The sequence below is a fragment of the Vicugna pacos genome, chromosome 5, assembly GCF_048564905.1.
Source record: "Vicugna pacos chromosome 5, VicPac4, whole genome shotgun sequence".
NCBI classification, from domain to species: Eukaryota; Metazoa; Chordata; class Mammalia; order Artiodactyla; family Camelidae; genus Vicugna; species Vicugna pacos.
The window spans coordinates 91,821,366-91,846,164 of record NC_132991.1 but is presented as its reverse complement, the minus strand read 5'-3'; the positions used below and the strand labels follow the sequence as shown (position 1 = coordinate 91,846,164).

The 24,799-nt window shown below is 53.4% G+C and overlaps 1 protein-coding gene across 4 annotated transcripts in view; it reads right to left on the bottom strand.

The window, feature by feature from the left end:
• The window catches only part of SH3BP4 (SH3 domain binding protein 4), an 81,011-nt gene extending 56,417 nt beyond the window's left edge, over nt 1–24,594 (bottom strand). For 2 of the 4 annotated variants that reach the window (XM_072961873.1, XM_072961872.1), the window contains exon 1: nt 24,420–24,594. The gene's annotated coding sequence lies outside the window, so the exon portion shown is untranslated. Of the gene's footprint in view, nt 1–13,088; nt 13,143–24,419 lie in introns of those variants that run through there. The other 2 variants (XM_072961878.1, XM_072961876.1) reach the window with 1 other exon arrangement.
• Between the last annotated feature and the right edge of the window lie 205 nt (nt 24,595–24,799).

Genomic DNA, 24,799 nt, shown 5'->3' with positions numbered 1-24,799 from the left:
GGTCCAGTGTGGACTCACTGATTTTCTCCAAAATGACTGAGAGACTGAAATGAGCTATTTGAGCAGGAAAGCACTCCCAGACCAGAGGGTGATGTAAGTCGGGGGGACAGAAAGCGAGCAGACTTGCCCCCAGGAAGGCAGACCGATGATTACGATAAGCAGGAGCTAATCTCCCAGGCAGGATGCCTTGGCCCAAGACGAGGACATGCGGGCCAGAACTGGCAACGCCTTGAAAATAGTTCTGCAAATTATCCCCCTGGGATGGGATTTGGAAAGTGCCTGGTTGGATTTTTAAAGCCCGTGTGGGCAAGTAGACTGGGAGGCACTATCTGCAACACTCACAGCCAGGAAAGGCTTCTTTTCCAGAAAATTCAAAGAACTCTTACAATTCAGTAAGAAAAATGGGAGAAACCATGAAGAGGACCTTCAGATCAGAAGAAACCGGGGCAGCCAATCAACACTGGTTTATAGTTAATAATCAAGAAAGCGAAGTTAAAAAGCCTCTTACATCCATCAGACCTCCTCCCAAAATGAGCAGTCAGACGTCAGAGAGGGGGAAGACGTGGAGGGACAAGAGTGACCTGGAACATGGCTTGTGGGATGGGAAGGAGACACCCCACACCCTATGGCCAGATTCATCCTGTAGATGGACACGTGGACACCATGCTACAAACACAGTTTGTAACAGCAAAGGGCTGAAAAGCACTACGATCCCTGAGTAGAAGGAGTAAGTAAACTGAGTATTAGTGTGCAGGGAAAACCAGACTGTCAGCGAGTTGCAGCTGTTCACATCGACACAAGTGGACTTCAGGAACACGAGAGCCAGAAGGAACTCCTGGAAGGATGTGTATCGGTTACCCAGTGGTGGGTAACAAAAGGGTAACAAAAGACCACAAACAGGAATCCCAGTGTGACTCAGCTGGGCCCTCTGCTTCAGGCTCCAGCTAACGCTGCGGCCAGGGCTGGGGTCTCAAGTAAAGACTTGACTGGGGAAGGCTCTCCTTCCACACTCACGGGTGTATTGGCATCACTTGGTCCCTTGCTGGCTGTCGGATGGAGGGCCTCAGCTCCTCACCATGTGGGCCCCTCGATGTGGCAGCTGGTTTCATCAAAGCCAGCAAGAGAAAAAGTCTGCTATCAAGGAAGACATTATAAACTTATGTCCCCTTGTTCTTGGCAGTAACGTCCTTTACTCTGGATAAATTCCATCAGTTAGAAGCAGGCTGCTAAGCCAGCCACATCCAGGGGAGGAGGACACAAGGACGTGAATGCCTGTGGCAGGGGAGGTCACGGGGCCACGTGAAGGATGGCCAACCACAAAGAGAGCACACGTGGTTCTATTTACACACATGAACAGACGTGAAAAACAAACAATGTTGCTGACGGACACAATGTTGGCTTTGCTGTTTGACTACAGACAGCACGCCACAAAACTCAGAAACAACCGCCACAAAACTCAGAAACAACCGCCACAAAACTCAGAAACAACCGCCACAAAACTCAGGATGGGGATACCTACATGCTTCAGGTGTATTAGACAAAACACATCTGGAAGGGGGAGGGCGAGGGGCTGTTGGGATGGGGAAGGGGCAAAGGGACTTCAAAGTCAAGGGTAAAGTCCCATTTCTTGGCGTGGGCAGAGGCTGTACCAGTCTACATGAGTGTTCACTGTTCCTGTGATTTACCACTCATCCCCAATATTTTCAAGGTTTATTTATCCAGTCAAGATTTAGGGACCACATGGCTTGGCCCCGACACCCATGGAATAGTATGGATGGGCAGTGCAGGGCCACAGACAATGCCGCAGCCTCCTGTCCACCCTGCTCCGCACAGAAACGGGCCAGCTGAGACCTGGAAGCACAGCCCCACCTGGAACTCCTCCTCCCAAACCAGATTCGCAGGCCTGGAGCTTGACCTGAAAGTCTTCTCCTCCCGGGCTGGGTTCTGACCCTCAGAGGTTGCCCCACCTCTTCCCGCGCTCCCTCCCCTGCAATTAAAGGTGCAGGTCTGGACGGACGCTGTAGAGCTGGGCTCTCCATCAGTCCAGCGCGTCCCCCCGCGGGGCCTCGAAGCGCCCTGTGGTTGTGGGGCTTGTCTCTCGAGGCAGCGGAAAACAAGAACCTTCGGTGGCTGGAAGCTGGGAGTCACCCAGACCACATCCTGTTTGGCTGCAGCATGGATTCAGCCATGCCAGTATCAGGGAACAAAAGAACTTTCTACGCAGGCTGATGGGCCCGACTTGCTGCCTGCAGCCGGGAAGGAGCCCAACCAGAGTTCAGCGCCCGGGGCGGCACTGGTCCACGCGCACCAGCGCCTGAGTGCACGCCAGCTAGGCCTGGGGCGCGTGGGGCGCAGGGGAGGCTATCTGGTCCCCGCTGCCCACCAGCGGGGAGCGGTCAGCCGGGATCCTGCCCTTTGTGCACCCTCTGCACCCCCGGCCGCAGCAGGCTCTCAAATACTTGTTGAATGAATGAGTGAGTGACGAAGCACTTCCAGATGGAGCAGGAAACGCAAAGAATGCAAAATGTAAACATCATCCCAGGGACATGAAACTGCCTCTGGCAGCAGGAGGAAACCCCCCTTGGACCACACGGCAAGGCAGCCACCCTGCTCCCGGGCTCCTGCCCCGCAGACAGGAGGGACGGGGGATGGTCAGAACCCAAAATCAGGCCTTCTCTAGAAAACCTCCCCAGCACAAAGTGCACAGCCCGCCCCACTGAAGGGCTGAAAGACCAGAAAATGTGTTTTCTCAGACATACCTTGAGCATGTGAGGAACCTGGAGGAATCTCCTGTGGGAATGGATGCGGAGTGTCATGGTATTAACTCAGACGTGCTGTGAGTCGGGGTGGGGGATGAGATCTGCACACCTGAGTTTGAGAAGCAAGGTGTGGCGAAGAGAGAACCTTCTGGAAAGCCCAGACAGCAGGGAAGAGGCCCCCCGGTGGGTTCAGAACACCAAAGCAGCCACCCAGCTCTATGTCCACCTACCAGGAGTCCCCAGGCCCCGGTGCTCACCCAGCCCAGGGACCCTACGCTCCAGTCTGATGCACTCAGTGTGAACACATGGGCGGGGAAACGCCACGCCCCACCTGAGCAGCTGCAGGGGCAGGGCTGGCGCAGACTCCGGGGCCAGGCGTGCAGCTCCTACCCCCCCCCCCACCGGCAGGGTCTTGAGCAGGGAGCAGACCTGGCCTCATCTCTAAAAAAGGCACAAACACGGCATCCAACTCACGGGCTGTTGTGGGGAGTAAACAATGTGAGTGAGGTGCTGAGAACCCGTGGGTCCGCAGGCGGCGCTACGTAAACACACACGGTTGTCACTCTCGAGTGATGAACCCCAAGCACACACACAGGCCACCCCGACGGCTGCCACGTTCCCTGCTCCTCCCATCGCCACCCCCTTGTCTCCTTCCAGCTGAATCTGGTCCCTCTGTCCACTCTCAGGCTTAGCTCCTGGTTTGTCCACCTGACAAACTTCAGCCCTGGCTCCCCAAGGGGAAGCACAAGCCTCCCCCCCGAGGTCGCCCCCACCAGCCCAGACTGAACCTTTGCCTCCCAAAGCGCGGTCCCCACACCAGCAGCCTCCTCCCCACCGCCTGGGAGCGGGTCAGAAATGCTCCCGTCCCTGGCGAGTCCTGGCACGTAAGACTGAGAGGCGCCGGGCTGGACAACGGCAGGTCCAGCGGGACACGGGCATCGGCCCACATGCCGTCCTGGAGCCGGGCCCGTAGAAAGTCTCCTGGCCTAAGAACATTACAAACTCAGGTGCCGGGGCCCCGTGCCTGCACACGTGTGCGTGTGCGTGTGCTCGTGCTCAGGGACCTTCCTTGCTCCCTGTGCCCCGACTCCCTGCACAGAGCTCCCAGAGAAGCAGGGGCTCGGGGCAGGTGTGTACTCCGCGCACACCTTCTCCAGCCACCCTCAGAGGAGAGACAATCTCAGTCGCACCCCATCTCCCGCGCGTCAGCCCCGGAGCTCCCAACAGGATCTGCGGGGCCATCAGCCACCACCTCCCCGCGCCCAGCCTCATGCAGCAGACTGTCCCCGCCGCCCTTCTCCCTTTCTCCAGTTCACCTGGCACAGGTGACCCACGTTTGTGTTTGGAAGCCAGCTTCCTCGCTGACTGGGAGAGCAGCTCGCCATTAAGTCTGGTCCAGCAGAGAACAAAGAGCACGCTGATGGGCAGAGACCGGCCACAGCCTGACCCGGAGGAGGCTGGGCACCGTGCTGGGCTGGGCAGAAAAGGCGAGGTGGCCCGGGCTTCTCCCTGGCAGGGGGCGCCGGGGCCACCTGGACATGGCCATGGTCACTGCGCAGTGCAGACGTGGGAGCTGGGAGCCGAGGGCCACGCCTGGAACTGGCCCTCCCTGCCTCTGTTATGTCTCTTTTCTGAAACAAGCTCTTTTAGATTCAGATGCATCGTAAAGTTGTAAAGATGCCCCAGGGAGTTCCCGCATGCCGAGAGGGGAGTTCCCGCACGCCGACAACACCTAAGCTCACTATTACTAACACCCCGCCTTCGTTCGGCACGTTCGTCTGATTAATGAATTGATGGCGACGTCATTATTAACGAAAGGCAGTTCTTTGTTCTGATGTTCCTTCTTTCTCCCTAATGTCCTTCTTCCCTTCCAGGATCCCATCCAGGTACCACACGACACTGAGTCCTGTCTCCTGCGGCACCTCTGGGCTGTGACGGTGCCCCCGACACTCCTTACCTAGATGACCTGGACAGGCCTGAGCAGGACCAGGGACCAGGCAGGTATTTGGTTAAGGGCCCCCCGCTGGGATGCGACTGGTATTTTTTTCATGCTGAGCCTGGGGCTGTGACTCTGGGGGGGGAGGCCGCAGGGGCGAGGCACCCTCATCACCCTATCAACGGCGCGCATGCTATTGCCAACAGGCCTTAGTCCCAGGCCTGGCCTCTGTAACCCCCTCTCCATACCCTCCTCCCCCCCTCCGCCGCTGAAGGTCTCCCTGCACCCACTGCCAGTCAGAAGGGCACAAACACAAGCGCCTCTATTTATCACAAAACAAGCAAAAGCACTGAGCCCAAGCCCGGGAGGATGGAGGCCTGGCTGGGCTGCAGGCGGCTCCAGGTGAAGACCCCTCAGCCACACACACACCCTGCCCTCTGCCCTCCTAAGGATTTGAGTTGCAGACTCAGACCTTTCCGTTGACGCTAACATCAACAGGAAGTTAAAACCTGACAGGCTGGGTCCGGTGACAACCCAGCCTGTATTTGTAAAAAGGCCATTTCTAGGAGAAAGGCCCAGATATCACCTGCCCTGCTCGGGCCCTTATGCAGACCTGGCCAGGTGAGCTGGTGGTTCCCTGCATGGATGGATGGGTTACCTGAGGTCCCTCAAGTCTGCGGGTGTCCTTCGGAGGGGTCACTGAGTGAGAGCCAGCCCCTAATCCTAGGAGACGCAGGCACACGTAGAGGACACACCACGTCCCTCACACGGAACTCAGCCGTGGACCCCACACTCTGGGGTCATCAATCAATTCAGAGAGGTCGGCGTCTATGTGACTTGGGAACTCTGGGCTGGAGGATACCAGAGGATGAGACGGGAGGAAAGAAACACACCCCCTTAGCTCTTTTTGGAAGAGAAATAGGGAAGTGGCTGGGGGGGGGGTGTTCCAAGTCAAACTACTTTCATTCCATTTTTGACCCTCAAAGTTTGGGTAAATTGCTTGAAGCCTCAGTTTCCCCACATGCTGAATGAAGATGCTCAGAGCGCCTGCTTCACAGGTAGGATTCGAGAATTAGGTGTGACTCCCTAGGCAAGGGTAGATGAAAGCTGGTTACCCGGTGGGATCCAGGTGCTGAATGCAAGGGGCCCAGGCTTGGAAGTCTGGGTCCAAGTCTGCCCCTGTGGCCTGGGCAGGTGACCGAACTTCCCTGGGGAAGTTTTTCCACCTGTGAAAGGCAGAGGGGGCAGCCGCTGTGGGCAGGGGGCTCAGCACTGCCTCCCACCCATCCAGTACTCACAGGCCGGAAGGACGGCATTCCTGGAAAACAACTCAATCCCAAATCAACTCCTTCCCCCCACCCCTGCCCCCAGGAGCTCTCCAACACGAAGCTGCCGGACACCACCAGGCTAGTTCGACTCCTGCAACACACCAAACCAGAGGACTCCACTGCACCCCCGCCACCGCCCTCCCTGTTCCCCAACCCCTTGGGCGCCAGGCAGCTGCTGGCTGGGCTGGCCGGGCCGCTGCCAGGCTGAGACGTGAGCCAGGCACACTCCATCCACGCCTGTAATTGGGTAAGATCCATGATTATCCCCATCACAAAGCGCCAAGTGTCATGGACGGCAGGCCGGAGCGGTGAAGGGTGAATGCAGCCCCCAGTATGGGTGCACGACCAGCACCTCATTCCCGCCTCTTCCCACCCATTGGCCAGAACGCACCCGACACCTGCCAGTGAACGGGGGAGGGAGCAGAGAGAAGCCGGGAGCTGTGTGGGCAGGAATCCCCCCTTTCCTCTGAGCTCAGGAGGCTGATCCAGGGAGCGTGGGAGTCCAGCCCCCCAGCAGCCGCAGGCCGGCTCACCACGAGGCAGGAGCCACAGCGCCAGGTCAGGCTAAAGATTCCAGAAGCTCCTGGGCTCCCGTGGGCCCGGCCCAGAGATGCGTTTTAGGATCTTATTGTTAGCGAGGGCGGCGTGTCCACGGGGCGACCCACCCCACCCACGGTGCATCTTGGGGACAGCAAACATCAAGATCACGACAGTCACGGATCTTAGGATGACTGTCCCCTAGGCCAGTGAGGACCGACCTGCTGAGACGAGTGAGAACCTTCTTGAAGGGTCAGGCAAACTCTCCAAACCACACCTATCAAACCAGGCCCAGGAAAACACTGTGCAGTTGGCTCGCCCTCCGTGCGGCAGTGCCACCTACGGCCCCCGGCCCAGGCCTCAGCAAGGGGAGGGGAGGCTTCGGGCAGCGCAGGGCTGAGGCGGTGAGGGCGGCACGCCCCGCTGGGGAGGGTCTGTCACGTGCACCTCTCCCCCAGAAGCGGGCGTCGCTCTCAGACGGGGCCTCTGCAGAACAGGCGTCAGCGACAACTCGGGGGTCTGTCTGGATTTTGGAACAGAGCGCGGAAGCTGCATCCGCAGGTCTGTCTCCTGCCCAGGGAGGCCACTGCAGTTCCATCTCAGACAGCAAGGCTGGCAGGGAAGCGCTGAAACCAGAACGCACAGTCGACTATTTTAAGTGAAGGGTAGTGAAAAGGACTGCAAACAATTCCCCAGAGCTGGCGCTCCAACCCGTCCCAGGGAGGCCATCAGGGAGCTAGACGGCACAGGCGACAGCCATGTGGCCAGGGCACGCTGCTCCTCACAAGCGCGGAGGGAAAAGAGCAGGTGTCAGGAGTTAGCACGGATGACCCCACTTCTGTGTGACTGGTCTCACTGTAACGGGGCTGCAAGCAGTCGGATGACTTTCCCCGCTTCCTCACACCATATTTTTTATTTTTCATTTTTGTTTCTTTATTTTTTGCTTTTCAAATTTAAGTATAGTCAGGTTACAATGTTGCGTCAAAATTTCTGGTGTACAGCATAATGTTTCAGCCTTAAAAACCGTCACCAAAGTAGAAATTGGCTGCTTGATGATGGAGAGCACGTGGCCCCCAGGCCTTCTGGAGCCTAGGCTGACGGTGCTGACCACCTTGTTCCCTGAACATCAACCAATCAGGATTGTACAAGAGCTGATCACAGACCCTGCGACCCCCTCTTCCCTAATCTGGCCTTTAAATGAGCTCTGCTGAAACCCTTCAGGGAGTTGGGGGTTTTTTTGGGCAGAAGCCACCCGTCCTCCTTGCTTGGCCCTGCCATCAACCTTCCTCTGCTCCAAACTCCAATGTTTCAGTTTGTTTGGCCTCATGGTGCAGCGGGCACACGAACTTGTGTTCGGTAACAGTCTACTTACCCAATGGAATATTATTCAGCCTTAAAAAGGAAGTAAGTTTGGTCACATGCTACAACATGTACGGACCTTGAGAACATTGTAAGTGAGATAACCAGTCACAACAAGACAAAGACTATACACACGATTCCACTTCTCTGAGCTGTGTGAAACAGTGAGACTCACAGACACAGAAGAGGGAGTGGTGATTACCAGGTGCTCAGGGCAGGGAGGGGCAGGGGAGACGGGGAGATGTCTAACGGGGGAGGTTTGGTTTTGCAAGACGAAAAAGTTTTGAAGATCTGTTGCACAACCATGTGAATACACTTTACAGTCTTCAACTGTACACTTTTAAAAACAGTTAAGACGGTAAATTTTACACTATGCTTTTTAAAATCACAATTAAAAATAAATATAAATTTTAAAAAGAGAGGGAGGCCACATACAGTAGCCTATTTTGTTTTCTTCATGTAGTAAATGAAATTTGTGTCTGGAATGCCCTGCAGCAACATGTATTTCCCGCCTTTCCGCCCGGGTCTCGTCCCTGACAAGACAGGTCTACAGCAGTTAAAAATAATTCCTTCAGCAATCCCTTTTACGAGGCAAAAGGCGACCCTAGTCCCCAAAGCTAACAAATGAAGAAGGAAACTATAGCTAAACCCCACTTGGGAAAATGGGGTCGGAAACCCCAAGTGATAGGACAGAGGCCAGCAGAGGATCCACACCCTGGGGGAATCAGCCAGAGAGCTCGAGGCCGGCTCACCCGAGGAGAGCGGCTAAAAGCCAGAGTCGTCGCCTGCTCCAGGGGGCACAGTAGCGCCCCTGCCACTTTCCAGGTGTAGGTAATATTTGGAATTGTTACAAAAGCACTTTTACAAGAAAGAGATCTAAGCAAGATCTAAGCACACCAACATTTTTGAAAACCCATCATCTCAGGGATAATACCATTCAAGATGTGGGCTCCAGCGGGGTCACTCCAAGCCAAGCAGAGTCACCTAGGGTGCTTTTAAAATTAAGGATGCAGGGACCCCAGCCAAAGGCCAACTAACCCCAGGGGAGGGGCCTGAGCAAAACCTCAGCCCTCGTGGGTGAATGTGATGCTCGGAGAATGAGAAGCCCTGCCGAGGTTCAGGGACTTGCCAAGAATCCCCTTAAGTCAGGAGCCAAGGAAGGATGCCATCCAGGCCAGTCCTCAGTGCCAGGATGTGAACTGTTCTGATCAATGTAGCTGAGCTAATACAGGAAGACATTAGGGGTTACAGTGTGTGTGTGTGTGTGTGTGTGTGAGAAGGGGTGGGGGAGAGAGAGAGACAGTCAGCCTTAAGGCTTGAGGAGGAGGGTCCATTCGCATCACGGAGGGGACCACCGCGGCATCTCAGGCACCACTGCAGGTGCAGGAAAGGGCAGGCTGGAGACACAAAGCTCAAAGGCCAGCCTGCCAGACCCCGATGCTGTGCTGAAAAGTGCAGGCTTATCTGTGAAACCAGGATGGCCTCGGAAGTCCGAAGGCCAGGAGGAAACACATTCAGATTGTGTTTTCAGTTCTCGGAAAAGGGCGAAGGTCATGACTGAAACGTGTCCAGCGTGCTGAAGCCGCCAGGCGTGTCTGCTGAGGGAATCAATGAATGACCGAGCGGGAAGAATGGGCAGGTGGCGGCCTCCCAGGCAGAGGCTGGTCGCAGGGCCGCACCAGGCACAGCTGAGGCCAGCACCCCGACGTCCCGCTGGAACCCACGGTCCACGTGACTTCACCTGCCAGACAAAGAAGGGACCAGGCACCCCTGACCGCACCTCAGTCACCTCCAGATCGAAGCATTACACCTACAAAACCAAACCACCTGCACGAGGCCGCAAACCCCATCTGATGAGAGACCCCAGGCCACAGAGAGTGTGCAGCGCTGCAGACGCAGGCTCAGGGACGCGGGGTCGCGGACGCAGGCTCAGGGACGCGGGGTCGCGGACGCAGGCTCAGGGATGCTGTGCTGCGGATGCAACGACACATGAGGAAACTGCCTGCGGACCCTGGGAGGAGGGCCAGCAGGGGAGGAGCCAGCAGAAACCCAGGTGCAGCAGACCCGAGTCCCAGCACGGCAGGCACTCCCACACCCACCAAGCACTTTCAGCCGAAACGCTCTCTTTTCACTCAAGGTAACAAGAGCCACGGCCCCTGGTCTACCTTCCAAATTGGGCTCAAAGACAGCACATGAGGCAAACGCTGCCAGTCAGAGGGCAGTGATGAGACCAGCCGTGTGAGTTATGACATCAAATATGACACGGGGCTCCAACCCAGTGAGAAGAGTCACCTACACGCCGCACAGAACAAATCTAAGCTGACCAGAGAGGGTGACATATAGGAGTCTCTAAAAGGGTACAATTCTGGCCACAAACACTGAATGCACACAGGAGAGGTGAAGCGATAAAAAGATCCAATTATGCTGGAAGGACTGCTATATAAGAAGGGGACACGCCAGTGTGGATCCAGAGAAAATGACAAACCGTGGTCCCATCGGGAAACAGGAGCCCAGCCCCCGGACCTGACGGAGCAGCACACGGAACACCGGGTGGGCGAACGACTTAAAACATGATTAACCAATGAGCATATTCTAGCTGATCTAATCAGCCTCCAGGTCCCGGAGAAAACGCTATTGCCGTGTGGGCATCCAAGGAACGCCCGCAGACACTGGCAGCAGTCCTGAAACCCCGATAAACCCCCCAGAACAGAATACTGTGCGGGAGGACCCCCCGGCCCCGAAGCAGCAACACCAGAAAGTAGGAGGAGGGAAAGATGGGAAAAGAGACAAAGAAAAACATGAAATACTTAAAAAAATAACTTTTGGGTTAAAGAAAATATTAAAATAAAAACAAGGGGGAGGAGGGTGTAGCTCATTGGTGAAGCATGTGCATAGTATGCACAAGGTCCTGGGTTCAATCCCCAGTACTTCTATTAAAAAATAATAATTAAATTAGATTAAATTAAACGAGAGGTGCCTTCAAAAAAGTGACAAGGACAGCACCTTGAGGTCCCCCTGGCTCCGGGCACTCAGGGGACTCTCTGGAGCCACCCCATCAGGGAAACACAACTGCACACCCCCACTCCCCACCACTAATGGTTTTGCTGATGTCGCTATTTCCAAATACTCCCTCCTGAGTTCAAGCGGCCGAAGAGGCACGATCTGGAACGTTCCCTCAGGCACCACTGTTCTCACCAAGACCACCTGAGGTCCAGGCGGTCCCCGCCCACCTTGCGTTCCACCAGCTGTGGACGGATGGGTGGCGGCCCTCACTTGATGGCAGGCAGCCTGTGGGGCTTCCCCGCGGTGGGCAGGCAGGAAAGCCAGGGGCACCGTCACCACAGGTGGGGACCCGGCACTGATTCCTAGCTGGACACGGAAGGGCTACTCAAAAAAGCACCACAACTCAGAGATATTTGAGGAGAAGCTCCTTAGACATAAAGATTTATCACCAAGACACATACCGCGCAGGGCCGTGAGGATCCGGGGCTCTAGTTCGCCTTGACCATGTCCGGCACAGTGCCTGATGGGGTGTGGACCCTCACGAATGATGGCTTTAATGGAGGCAGGTGAGGATGGGGCCACAGCGCCACACATCACAGCAGGAGGGCTCACCTGTGTACCCAGTGTGAGGGTACGGTGGGGGGAGGAGGCTGAGACCCACCCCTGCCCATCCTGCCTGGCTCCTGCTGGGGGTCAGGAATCGCCCCCCTCAGACGACCCACCTGGCTGTTACCTGCCCATCCTCATCTCACCTGAGACTTGACCTTCCCTGCCGCCCTGGTCTGGTTCCCACAAGCACCTTGTTGGCCCTGGGATTTCCCTGCCTGAGGGAGACCCGGCCTCCCGTGTGGCTGACAGCCTGGACGCAGATCCTGGCTTCTGCACTCACAGTTCAGACAAGCCGCTTCCCGTTTGGCGCCTTAGTTTTCCTGTGATCCAGACATGGTGAGGGTCCCTCCTGTCATGGGATGGAAGGATGAAGAGTTTGGAGGGAAAATGCTGAAGGTATTGGCCCAAGGCAGATGCTTCTGGTGTCCCGATTATAACCACCATCAGGAGCGCAAGAACGTCGGGCAAGAACCCGAAGGAGAGAGGGGACACACATTCCTGAGACACAGCGTGTTAGCAAAGCAGGGTTGCCTAGTTTTCAGTATTTCTATTACCAAGTACAACACTAGCTTAGTTAAACAGAGCATTTATGCCTTCTCTGCCAGACAATGTTCAGATTCATTTGGAATCAGCACTATTTGCCATCAGTGAAAAGGACTAATTCTGAACTTTCTGAGAGTCCTTACGATTCAAAGGAAGGTAAGAGAGTCAAGGCACAGGCATCCTCAAATGTAGGGTGGGGAAAAGAGTCGATACAACATTAAAAACAAGATGCCGGTGTCTCAGACATGCATCACAGGGGCGGGAAGCGGGCGGCGTGCGGCGTGTGGTCCAGGTGAGTCACTCCAGGGCAGCACTGACCTGAGAGGCGCTCAAGAATGAACGCCCTCCAGGGCAACGTCAGGTTCTGTGTCATTTTCAATGCACTTAATTCTCCTACTCCCAAAGTCCACATATCCACTATGGTGCAGCCACACGTGGAAGACTGGCACTCACGTTTTCAGGCAAATTACCCTCCAGTTACTGTCCAGGCGTAAGTGCCACCTGAAACAGTTGACTCCTTGGTATATTCTCGCTCTCTCCATGGACACGTTAATTATCCTCCTGGCTTGTTTCATGCATCATCATCGGTAAGTTGTGAACAAGGCCACCTACTCCAGCAGGCTTTGTGATGATCTGATATATAAGGGGTAAGACAGAGTCTAGGGACTGCCTGTAGGTGCTTTACAAAAACTAACTACCATTTCTCCTCTTTTCTTCCCAAAACATTTTAGATTTACAGTCCACTTTGTTTTGTTAGAGACAACAGAGGGGGTTGGCGGGTCTCACACCCAAACCACTGTTGCTTCTGTAACTTCTGCTCCCTCCCTGCCTGGTTTGCAGGCTCGACAGAGCTGCCTGTTTGCAATTCCCAGCAGTAAAATCTGAAGGCAAAGGACAACCACAAACAGCCTGACATATTCAAAGTCACACAGGCTCAAGATTTTCCCATAATGCCTAATTTGCAATCATCTGCTAAGCCGAAAAGCAGCGCTTTGTCCTGAACGCCTCACTCACCTGCTGCTCGCGGCTGTCCACCCCAGGCTCCCCCAGGGAACCACTGCTGGTCTCTGTCTTCCTGCTCGTCAAAACAACCCCGCTTCTTCCCAGAACAATCAGCAGACTCTCCATTTAGCAAGCAGCCAATTTCTTGACAATTTGACTAAAGACAAAAAAGCGATGTTTATGACAACATTTTCCAGCTTTTAGTTGTGTCCTTTTTAACCCTGATAAACTCATGGTCTCATCCGAGCACACCGAGGACAGCTGGTTGTCCTCCTGGAGAAGACGGCTAGACTGGAGTTTCCCCAGAAGTAGAAAAGGGATTAGCCAGGTTACCGTGGGTTAAACACAGAAATCCCCTGGACGGCCAGCAGAGCCACGACTTTGCAGCAGCTCAGTGGGGCCACGAAGGGGGCTGCCAGGAGCCGTGCCCTGGGGGGGACAGCTGCACTCAGAGCTGGCCAGGGACGCAACTGGTCAGGGACAGGTGCTCTGATCTATCTCACTGGGTCCCTCTGATGTTATTTTACCTGGAAAATCACTTCTGCATCAATATCTTTTCCTTCCTGGAATATAAAATATGACTCTTTAAATAATCCGACAGTCAGCTCAGTTTTGAAGTGTCATTTTTGGTGATAAAGGCAACTCTTAACACCGTGCAGTGGTCATTTAATCAATCGGACGACTCTATGAGAACTCTCACAGTAGGTCAGGAGGGCGAGGCACCCCGCGTGGCCCCAGGAGCCCCAGGAGGGGAGCCCAAGGCGGCTGCGGGGGGTCAGGGCTGTGAAGAGGGAGGGGACCCAGATGGAGGTCACCTCGCTGGCCTCTTGCAAGTCAGGCTCACACACAATAATCGTCTTCACCTCTGCCAGTGGTTCCTGGCACTCACCCAACCACCAGCGCCCCCAAATCCCTGCTGTGGGTGCCTGCTCAATTCTTTGGGTCACACCCTCCTTAGCAGGGCTTCTTCAGGGAGCCCATCCTCATCCCCAGCATGGCCGCAGGATCCTGACCGCTTCTCTTGGGGCACCTTACACAGAAGCCGTCCCTGGTGGTCTCGCCACCCCCTGCCCCCGCCTGGCACACAGTGGACTCGGAGGGGGCAGGGAAATGAATGGGCTCAAGTCCAGCTCGAACTAACAAGGAGGGAGGGGCCAGGACAGCACCCCGCAGGGTTACAGAAGGGCCTGGCTCTCAGACCCACTATAGGGCCCCCTCCGAAAAAGACTCCATGAGGTGGACCTGGCACCCAGAAATCACCAGAGCAAAAGAGCAGCCCCTCTGCCTTCCGGGCAGCCCCCAAGGTGCCGCCTCATCCCACCATAGGTGGACGATGACTCACACAGGGACATGCGGTGCCAAGACAGAGGAGGCAGCCGGGCCCCAGCAAAACCACGCTCAGGAGACCAGCCAGAAAATACGCTGCCCATAATTCAGGTTTCCTCCCCTGCCAGTATGAAGAAGTTCTGTGACACCAGACCACAGCGAGAAATCAAAATTATGGCCCCATCACCAGTGGAAGAAGGTATTAAGTACTTTCTCCTCTTTAATGAACCTGCAGGTCTCAAAAATCAAGTCTGCGCCGTCACCGTGTACCAGACGTTACTGCAAGCCCATCCTGCCACCGCTCCGCAGTGCACACAGCCCAGTGAACCGCTCTTGCCTCCATAAGGACATGACCCTGGGGAGCTTGAAGCAACAGCTCTTAAGCTGCTGAAAGCACGGAAGTCAGGTCCATCCCCTCCTGGGAGGGAGGGGCCCTGAAGATGTCCCACCTGCAGCATCTCCTAGGTTTTACGATGCAGGGGTTCCCCCGTGTTAATGTTTCTGAAACTGGCATGTGTATGCACCTTAAAACTGAGATGTAAACTTCCACTCCCTACCCCAAAAGCTTACCTTGCAGGGCATATTAGCATTCAGACGATCAGAAATCAATTCCAGTCCACAAATGACAAATGCTGGAGGGGGTTGGAGAAAAGGGAACCCTTTACACTGCTGGTGGGAACGTAGTTTGGTGAAGCCACTATGGAAAACAGTATGAAGATTCCTCAAAAAACTAAAAATAGACCTACCCTATGATCCAGCAATCCCACTCCCAGGCATATATCCAGAGGGAACTCTAATTCAGAAAGATACATGCACCCCAATGTTCAGAGCAGCACTATTTACAATACAAGACAAGACATGGAAACAACATAAATGTCCATTGACAGAGGACTGGATAAAGAAGCTGTGGTATATATATACAATGGAATACTACTCAGCCATAAAAAAGAAAAAAGCCATTTGCAGCAACATGGATGGATCTGGAGATCATCATTCTAAGTGTAGTAAGTTAGAAAGAGAAAGGAAAATACCATATATCACTCATATATGAAATCTTAAAAAAGAGAGAGAGAGACATATAAATGACCATATTTACGAAACAGAAACAGACTCACAGACATAGAAAACAAACTTACCGTTAACAGGATGAAAGGGGATGGGAAGGAATAAACAGGGAGCCTGAGATTTGCAGAGACTAACTACTATATATGAAACAGATAACAAGTTTCTACTGTACAGCACAGGGAACTCTATTCAATATCTTGTAGTAATGCATAATGAAAAAGAATATGAAAATGAATACATGTATGTGCATGAATGACTGAAACATTATGCTATACACCAGAAATTGACACAATATTGTAAACTGACTATACTTCAATTAAGAAAAACAAGTAAAATTAAGAAAGAAAGAAAGAAAGAAAGAGGAAATCAATTCCCCCAAAGGGAGTGCCAGCAAGTCGAAGACTGGTCTCAAAGTTCACCAAGTTTTATTCAACAGATGGAGAAACTCTCCAGAATGAAACTCCCTCAGGATGTGCTCTTCTGAGCAGTGATTATATATTCACCCAACAATTAACACACTTAGAAATTCTTTACAGATTTTAAGACTATAAGAAAAAATTTTTCATTTGAAGGAGAAAATTAGGTATATTGAAAGATGTTCCCTGCTGTTTATAATTTCAAAGTCACTGGAAACGGTCTATGAATCAGGACTTGTTCAATGAAGAGGGTGCAGCCCCGAACAAGTCTGACAGTGAAACCGGGGCTACAAATCTGTACTTATTGATCTGAAGACAGGTCAACCATTTTCAACAAAAGCAGTTTTTACAAAGCATAGTATTCATTCAGCAATGAGGTGGGAGGGTCTAGCTCCGCGGTAGAGCACATGCTTAGCATGCACGAGGAGACAGGTTCAATCCCCAGCACCTCCATTAAAACAAAAACAAAACAAAACAAAACAAAACAAAACAATGAATGACTGAAGGATTACTATAGGCCAGGTATCCAGTGACCAAAAAGCAAGTTCCCACTCCGCCAACCTGTCTTGTCTGGAAGGGTCTAGATTTACATGCAAAAATATCCAGAAGACACAAAAATGCCTAGAGCAGTGACCATGTCTGGGAGAATTCCACTGACGGATTTTTTTTTCTCCTTTAGCATTTTCCAATGTTTCTAAAATGAATGTAATTACTTGAGTAATTGGGGGTAAACTTTCTTAAGTGAGCAGGATTTTTTAAAGAAAAAAAGGAAAAATCACATGACACCCTGCCCCAAACAATTCATACACCTAGAAAGGATGTGTATTCAATCCAAGAGGCTTCGTCTCCCTCCCCATCCCCCAAGGTAGCTCGGGCAGATAAGGCCTTCCCGCAAACAGAGACACAGAGGCCTCCACCCACTGCAACTTGCCGACTCCACCTCTCACCTCTCCTCCTGCTCCCAGGCATTTTAGAAACGGAGCAAGGATTGAGGGGGAGGCGGAGGTCCTGATCCTTATTTAGACACTGACCACCATGCCACCTGTCTGCACCTATACACTTTTTAAAGGTCAGACTGAACACCTAGAAGTATCAAACCTCTGCACTCTAGTTTAATTCAGACGGCGAAAACATCACAAAACCTCTACTTACTCAATATTTAAAAATCATGACAGCAGGCACAAGACTCCAAAAGGCCACAGTCTCGAAGGCCTCCCTAGGAGAAGTATGGGGCCCAAAGCCTGTTACTAAAGGCAAGGTCGTGTGCCCGCCGCACCATGAGGCCAAACAAACTGAAACACTGGAGTTTGGAGCAGAGAAAGGTTTACTGCAGGGCCGAGCAAGGAGGACAGGGTGGCTCCTGCCGAAGCAAACCCCAGCCTCCCCGAAGGATTTCAGCAAAGCATAGTTAAAGGCAGGTGGGGGAGAGGGGAGGTCCCAGGGAACAAGGTCACCTCATGCGCAATCCTCTGACTAGTTGATGTTCAGGGACCAGGTCAACACCATCAACCCCATCTACCCCCAGGTGCCAGAAGGTCCGGGGACAATACGTCTTCAATCACCAAGTAGTTAATTTCTTCCCTTTGGTGGTGGCTTTAAGCATCTGAAACACTCAGGAAATATACATGAGATACTATTATGTGGCTGCTTCAGAGAGAAGCTACAGCAGAGGACATGGGGTGGGGTCTGACCCATAGGCAGGTTACAAGCAATAAAATCCAAATCTCCACATTTAAATCTCCCAGCCAGGGGGTTTAAGTTCCACCATCACCAGGTAAGAAAGCCGAGCTTCAAAGACATCCAAAAATCTACCCCAGGTCAAAACCAGAAATAACAGAAGCCAAAGGTTCGAACACAGACAGGTCTGTGGGGTTTAGGAGCCCATGATGTCACTGGAAATAAAACAGGTCTCAGGAAGACCACTGGAGACGCCACCGAGAAAAGGAACCGGACACTTTCATCCGCGGAAACTCATTTCAGCTCTTCCTGTTCCCTGATGATGGCTCGGGGACAAAGGACAATGTTAGAACAAGATGGACGGTTAGTCACTTAATTCTTAGTAAGCATGTTCTTTGAAAACATCTACGATGACTTTCAGTTGTGCAAATCGGGCTGTTTGATATTTGATCACAAAGAAAGAGCCATTTACAGAAGATTCTGACGTGGGCTTGAAATGTGACCCAAATTTGAAATTTCGGTTTCCCAGTCCGGCACATGAAGGTGAATCAGCCAATGGCTCCCAACCAGCACAAAACCAGAAGAGAGCTTTCTTCCTGAAAAACATCGTAAACACTGATTTCTAAAGCCACAAGAGGGAAGAAAAAATCACAACTTCTGCAAGAGGATGTTTGGGACGGGATGACGGGGAGGAGAGTGAGAGCAGACACAGCAGCCGACCGTTTTCGCTGCCTTCGCTGCTGCCACCGCCCACCGCGTGGCTGGGTCACGGCCCTGGCCCAGTGCTTTGCATGAGTTACTTACGTGTATGACACCAGCCTCAACCATTATTCCCAGTTAAATTTGAACATGGTATCTTTATTTTCCATTTCTGCAAGGGACACACAAATATTTGATTCCACTTTTCAAAACAATGATTCTTAGAGTAATCTTAAAATGTTTAAATGTACGTGCACTTTTAGGATATTCCATTTACAGATGGTCCCTGACTTACAATTTTTTGACTTTACGATGGCGTGAGAGCAACGTGCATTCAGTAGAAACTGTGTGTCGAGTTCTGAATTTCACTCTTCCTGGGCTAGTGTCTGTGGGCCTCATGCTCTTCGATGAGTGGCCACCAGAGCCAACAACCCACATACTTACAACCACTCTGCAGCCAGACATCACTCTGCTTTTCACTCTCAGTACAATATTCAATCAATTACATGAGATATTTCAGCACTTTATTATCCAACAGGCTTTGTGTTAGATGACGTCCAAGTGCCAGCTACTGTAAACGTTTCGAGTACGTTTAAGTTAGGGAAGCCCAGCTATGATGCTGGGCAGGTGAGGTGTGTTAAATGCATTTTCAACTGATGGTAGTTTCAGCATTCGGAGAATTTAATAGGACGTAACCCCACTGTAAGTCAAAGAAGAGCTGTACTTCTTTGCATCCTCAAGCTATAAAAATCAAAATCCTTTCCAAAAGGACAATAGCATGAATGGGTAAACAGAGGCAGAAAGCGGGCTGAATGAAAGGGTAAATGTCAGGATGGCGCCATGGGCACTCAGACCGCATCTGTAAGCGGAGTTTCTCCTTTCTTCACTTGCGTGGCACTGGGACGTTCCTCTAGACTCCGGATCGCTGCTACAGCAGCCAAGATCAGCTCGACCAAACCTGCCCAAGGAGCCACCTCCCCAAGGGTGATGTGCTCACTCCATCCTGACCCCTGCTCCACGGAGACCCGTCTCCATTCTAGACCAGCAGAAGCAACTGAGGCAAAACAGTCTGTTGACCACCACGGAGGGAAGGGCCATTGGAGTAAGACTGATGACTGGCAACTGGGAAGACAGGGACCCCCTTCACACTCGAGCCTTCTGCTGGAAAACCTTTCCTCCTCTTGCAAGGGAAAGAGTCAACCTCAAACACAGAGTCCGCCATGCCTAGTCCCAAACCACACCTCCAGTTTCCTTCTCACACAAATTCCCTACATTAGTGGAGTTCAACCCTGGATACACACCAGAATGGCGATTCTCTACTGGGGATTTTTTTAAACCCTCAGGTGAGATGGAAGTAAACTCTGAGTTTTGAAGCACTCTGCTCTTGCTGGCCAAGCAAGGTGACTCAGTGACACGAAGCCCTCTCTCAGCATGGCTCCTGGACAGACGTGGCCCAAGCAGAAGCCAGGCAGCCATTTTATCCATCACAGAAGGGGACTGGGTGGGCGAGCTCAGGGCAACGGAAGGTGAGCTGCAGCCAGCACTTATTGGCTCAGACAGATTGTCAAATATTTAGCAATGTTGCCAGACCCAACTGGCACCTTGAAATCAGCCATCATGAGTATTTACACCAGGGCCATTGGCAGATGCTACCATCAAGGCTCTCTGTTTTTGTTTTTTTTTTTCCCTGAGAGAGCAGGTGGCTCAACACACCTCAGGCTCAGGGACCTGCTGCATCAGAAAAGTCAGAAAAGGAAACATGTAATCCTTTCAGGCCTGCAGACCTGAGCGGACTTCTGTGTTCATAAGAACAGGGAAGAGTTTTTTCCCCCAGTTAAACAGAAGGAGACTGTGGGGAGGGGGAGAGAAAGGAAAGGACAATTTAATAAGAATTTGGAACTACAAAAGCCCTTCACAGAAAGTATTCTTTTCCATTCGTTCAGAAGAGTTGGGCTAAGAGGCAGCAGCAAAGAGAGTTCCCCGAAGACAAGCTTTTATGGAGCAGATAAGAATAATCTTGTTAGTATGTCATTTATTTGATTGTAAAATGGAAGGTGGAATCCTTATCTTACGTTTACTTAACAGCCTTCACATAATCTTAATCTTATTCTAGTGACCTCATCTGCCCAGAATACCCATTCATGGTGCAAGGACAAACTTCACAGCAGATCCTGTCTGAGCCATCCCGACTTCAAAATCGCCATCTCCCCAATCAATCGGGCTTTACCCTGCAGACGGGGTGCAAGGGCAGGGCCCCCGGGGAAACGGAGGTGCAAACTGACTGCCTTCCATTTCAGCGGAAAAGATTTCTTGATTTCTCAGGTTTCAAAGATTTCATCACCTTTTTTATCATTGTGCAAGAGAGGCAGGCACTCTGCTATTTTCATGCCTGCCTGTGTCTTCCTTCTACCGCACGTGTGACTGACAGCAGCTTGTGTCTTTTACTTTAGTGAACTGGGAGATATGAGTAAGAGCTCTGGGCTCCGGCAGATCCGGGTTCAAATCCCAGCTCAACCACTTACTGAACGAGGATGCTGGGAAGGTACTTTAATTCTCAGAGCTTCTCCATAAAACGGAACCCCTCAGCATAGTTTCTGTGTGTGCACACCAGACCTGACGCATCGTAAGCCCTCAGCAAGTGATACCGACCTCTACCCATTAAGACACCTCATATCCCAACTTAAGCTAGCAGAACTCAGCACACCACTCCATCCCCACAAGCACGAATTTGCTTACTGATGGTTTGGGAAGGTACTGGTTCACCTGGGGGATGGGAGGAGGTGATGCCCTATAAGGAATTTCATCACAAGCTTATTTCTAAAATGCCTCCGGCATCCTCTTGCCTTTTAAAGGCTGAATACCGACATCTTTCCCCCTAAGATGCTGGTCCTGATGGCATCAGGTGCTGCTGTGTGACACACGGTGCCCTCGAAGCCCACCGAGAAGGAGGCTCAGCCCCCCTGAAAGATGCAGTCAGCAGCTGGATGGTCCCCTGGGGTTTGGGGCCTCGGTGAATTATTTTTCGGTCACTCTCCAGAGCGTGAAGGCAGGATGTGGGGCTTCTATTGTAAAAATAGCTGGGAGACCAGCAGACCCAGCTCGCTGGGAACTGAGGGTCAATATTGAATGGCCCCAGGGTCCCTCTTGGCCAGGCAGTCACAGACTGTGACGGTGAAGTCTATTTAGCTGCTCGGTGACCCTTCCCAGTTCCTGGCTGTCAGGCAGTGACCTCAGGACAAAGAAGTTCTAGTGCCCATCTCTAGGGCCTAAGGAAATATCCCGGGGGCCTGACTCCAATTCTCAGAAGAAAAATCGCAACACGGCCCAATTCAGGTGTCGAATTCGAAACTAACAAAGCTAAGGGAAACCCACGTGGCTGGCCCAGGGCCCACCAGCTAAACAACTTCTGCTCGGTCAGGTACCAGGCAGGCACAAGGCTGGTACCTCAAACAGGGAGCCATGGAGGTTTGCCCTGAGCCCGGGATGAGGTCAGGAAGGGCCCAACTCAGTGGTTCTTAATCTAGTTTGGGTCAAGGGCTCCCCTAAGAAGCTGAGGGACGCCAGTTGGCTTCCTCCTCTGGAAGAAGAAAGGGCACACACCCCTCCCACGCTTAACGGGGCCCAGATGCAAGGATTGAAATGCAGGAACTGCAGCCTGGACCCAGGGGTGTAAACCCCAGTCACATTAGCATGTCTTATTATCAGACTGAATAAGAAAAAAAAGTCTGTTGAAGCAGCCCGCAGGAAAACAACTCCAGGCTGCTGGGTAACCAGAAATCGAGTTAGCAAACAGTAGCAAAGGAGAAAATCCAGGAAGACTCCCTCTTCCTCCCAGCACCGAGAAAATTAGGGGCACAGTTGCGACGGCCGATGAGCCTGGAAGGACACCTAGCAGCAACTTCTCCAGCCCACTTTTCTGGGTCCTTCGGAAACCCTCCCCCTGTGTCTAGGCTGTGATCAGCTACAAAGTGCTGGAGGGAGTGACAAAAAAAAAAATGAAACTATCAAATGACAAACTGGAGCCCGTGAGACCTGCTACAGAAAGAGGATCCTCCATCGCGGCTTCTTTGCGAGGGGAGCAAAAGGCAGCCTGTGCGGCACCTCCCTCTGCTTGGCTTTCAGTCTCTGGCATGAGCAAACCATTTGGGTCCCCACTGATGGCTTTAAAAGGCCCTGAAAGCATGGGGCCTGAGTCTTGGGACAACAGGAAAAAAATTAAAGCTCACAGAAGTGTCTCAGGCACCGTAGATCTGAGCTGGTCATTGTTCATGTCGTAAACAAGAGAGCCATAAAACAAATCCTTAGGAAGCCAGGGTTGTTCCCTGTCCGAGTCCTTCCCCCAGAACTAACTGTTCCCTCTTGGATCAAGGTGGCCTCGGCATTCCAGATGGACAGGCATCAGGCCTGAGAATCTTGGGGCCCTTAGTGTCAAAACCCTCTTACACTCCCCACATCTGCGCATGTGCAGAAAGCGGGGGGTGGGGGGGGTAGGCCGATTTGGGTGTTCTGTCTCCCATTTTCTGCATTTTCTGAGGGGCTCGGCAGGCTGTACTGAGCAGGGAATCGGGAACCTTCTCCAGGCTCCAGCAGACACTCACAACGGATGGTGTCTGTTTCCTGGTCAGGATGGCCAGGTGCGAGGTAGACTGTTTTATCTGATGATGACAGCAACGGAGAAGAGCAAAACGCTCCCCAGGCCCTCAAAGTACAGCCTCTGTCCAACCAAGGATGTCAAAACGCTTTGCAAACCACACATTAATTTTTACGGCGCCCTGAGAAGCAGATGGAGAATCATCACCTGCATTTTTACAAGGCAAGGAACCAAACCCACAGCCGATCCAGCCTGAGCCAGTGGTCCACCTGACTACTGGCTTCTGTCTCTCTCCATCTCAGGCCTACAGAAGGGACCACCACCCACCGGAAAGGGGACTCACAGCGCGCTCAGAAGGGAGCCAGGCCGGTAAACCCAAACTTTGGTGCTCAATCACGTGGAGCAGAGTGGGAAGGGGAGAGTCGCACAAAGGCACTGCTTTCCTTTAGGCAAGGGAGGCTCCAGCTGTAAACTTAAGGATTAAATTGGCAAACCTGTGAAATGCGAATACTAAAGAACGCAAATTTTGAGGCCCGGAGTAACTGTGGGGTCAGTGACGGTTTCTGTCTTACTGTTAATATTTCTGTTTTCTACCCAGAGCATACATTGCTTTTGTGATCAGAACCAGAGTTATGCGAACTTCTTCGTACTGATAAAGCAGACAGTACGGATCTGCTGCACTAACTTTGAAAGAACAAACACGAATGAAATCCAGCCCAGTGTTCCCCTTTTAAATCTCATGGCTCAGTGAGGCTCCACTGGCCTCGCCGCACGCAGGGAGCCTGGACGCTATCTCGCTGCACCTCCGGCCTCCCAACACCCGGGAGAAAGGCCAGCGCGGCCTGGTCCCCCTGGCTGCCTGACCCGCCCCGGGCTCGGAGCCTCCAGACTCCAAGGCTAGGATCCTACAGACCACCCATCTGCACCGCGGAGCGGGCTTCCCGGGAAACACCACTCAGCAACGTGCCTCTCCCGGCGGTCCCCACCCGCCCGCAGCCGGCGCTGTCACCTCGCGGCTGCTCGGTCACCGGACGGCCAAGCTACAACCGGGGTTTTCATTTCCATCCTTAAATAAGGGACTTAAGTTGAAATGTGCATTGTCACCAAGTTTAACCCAGGACCGCGCGCCCTTCCCTCCTCCCCAGGGCTCCTTCAGTCCTCGGAGCGCCCCACCGCCCCGCGAGCCGAGAGCCCCGAGGACGCGTCCGGTCGCCGAGGAGGGCCACCTCTCAGGACCGGCCCCGGGAAGCGCGAGGGCCAGGGGAGGGGATCTGCCGTACGCACGCGGGGCTCTGAGTGCGGCTTGGCGCCCGGAACCCAGCCTGCTCGTCCCTCCGCGCCGGGGTGACCGGACCCCTGGGGAAGCACGAGGGGCGCGCGGGGCTTCCCGAAGCCGTCCGGCGCCAGCCGCCGCCCAGGCACCACGGGGCCCCGAACTCAGGAGCCGGGGAACGACTGGCGCCCGCGAGGTGTGCAAACCCGCCGAGCCCCAGCAGGCGCCAGGGGAGCGAGGCCGGGCGCCGGGCTGGAGCGGCCCACAGGGGACAGCCCGGCGCGCAGTCTGCCTACCTGGCTCGCATTGCTTCCCGCGGGCTCCTGCGGCTCTCCTCGCGGTCTGGGAGCTCGCCCGGCCGGGGGCGCGCGCGGATCCGCGGGAACCACCGCGCGGCGGCGGCTTTGGGCCGGGACCGCCGAGAGTGCCCGGAGCGCTCGGCTCCCGCCTCCGAGGGCGGAGGGTGGTCCCCGCGCCGGGGCGGGGCCGCGGGGGCGGGGCGTGCTAGGCGTGCTAGGCGGAGACCTGGGAGCGGGCGACAGGGGTGGTCTCCCCGCCCGGGCGGGGACTCGGGGGCGGGGCCAGGGGCGGGGCCGTAGGGGCGGGGGCGGAGTCTGAGCCCAGCGTCCTGCGGGGACTGGGGGTGGGTGGGAGGAAAACCGGGAAGAGGAGGCCA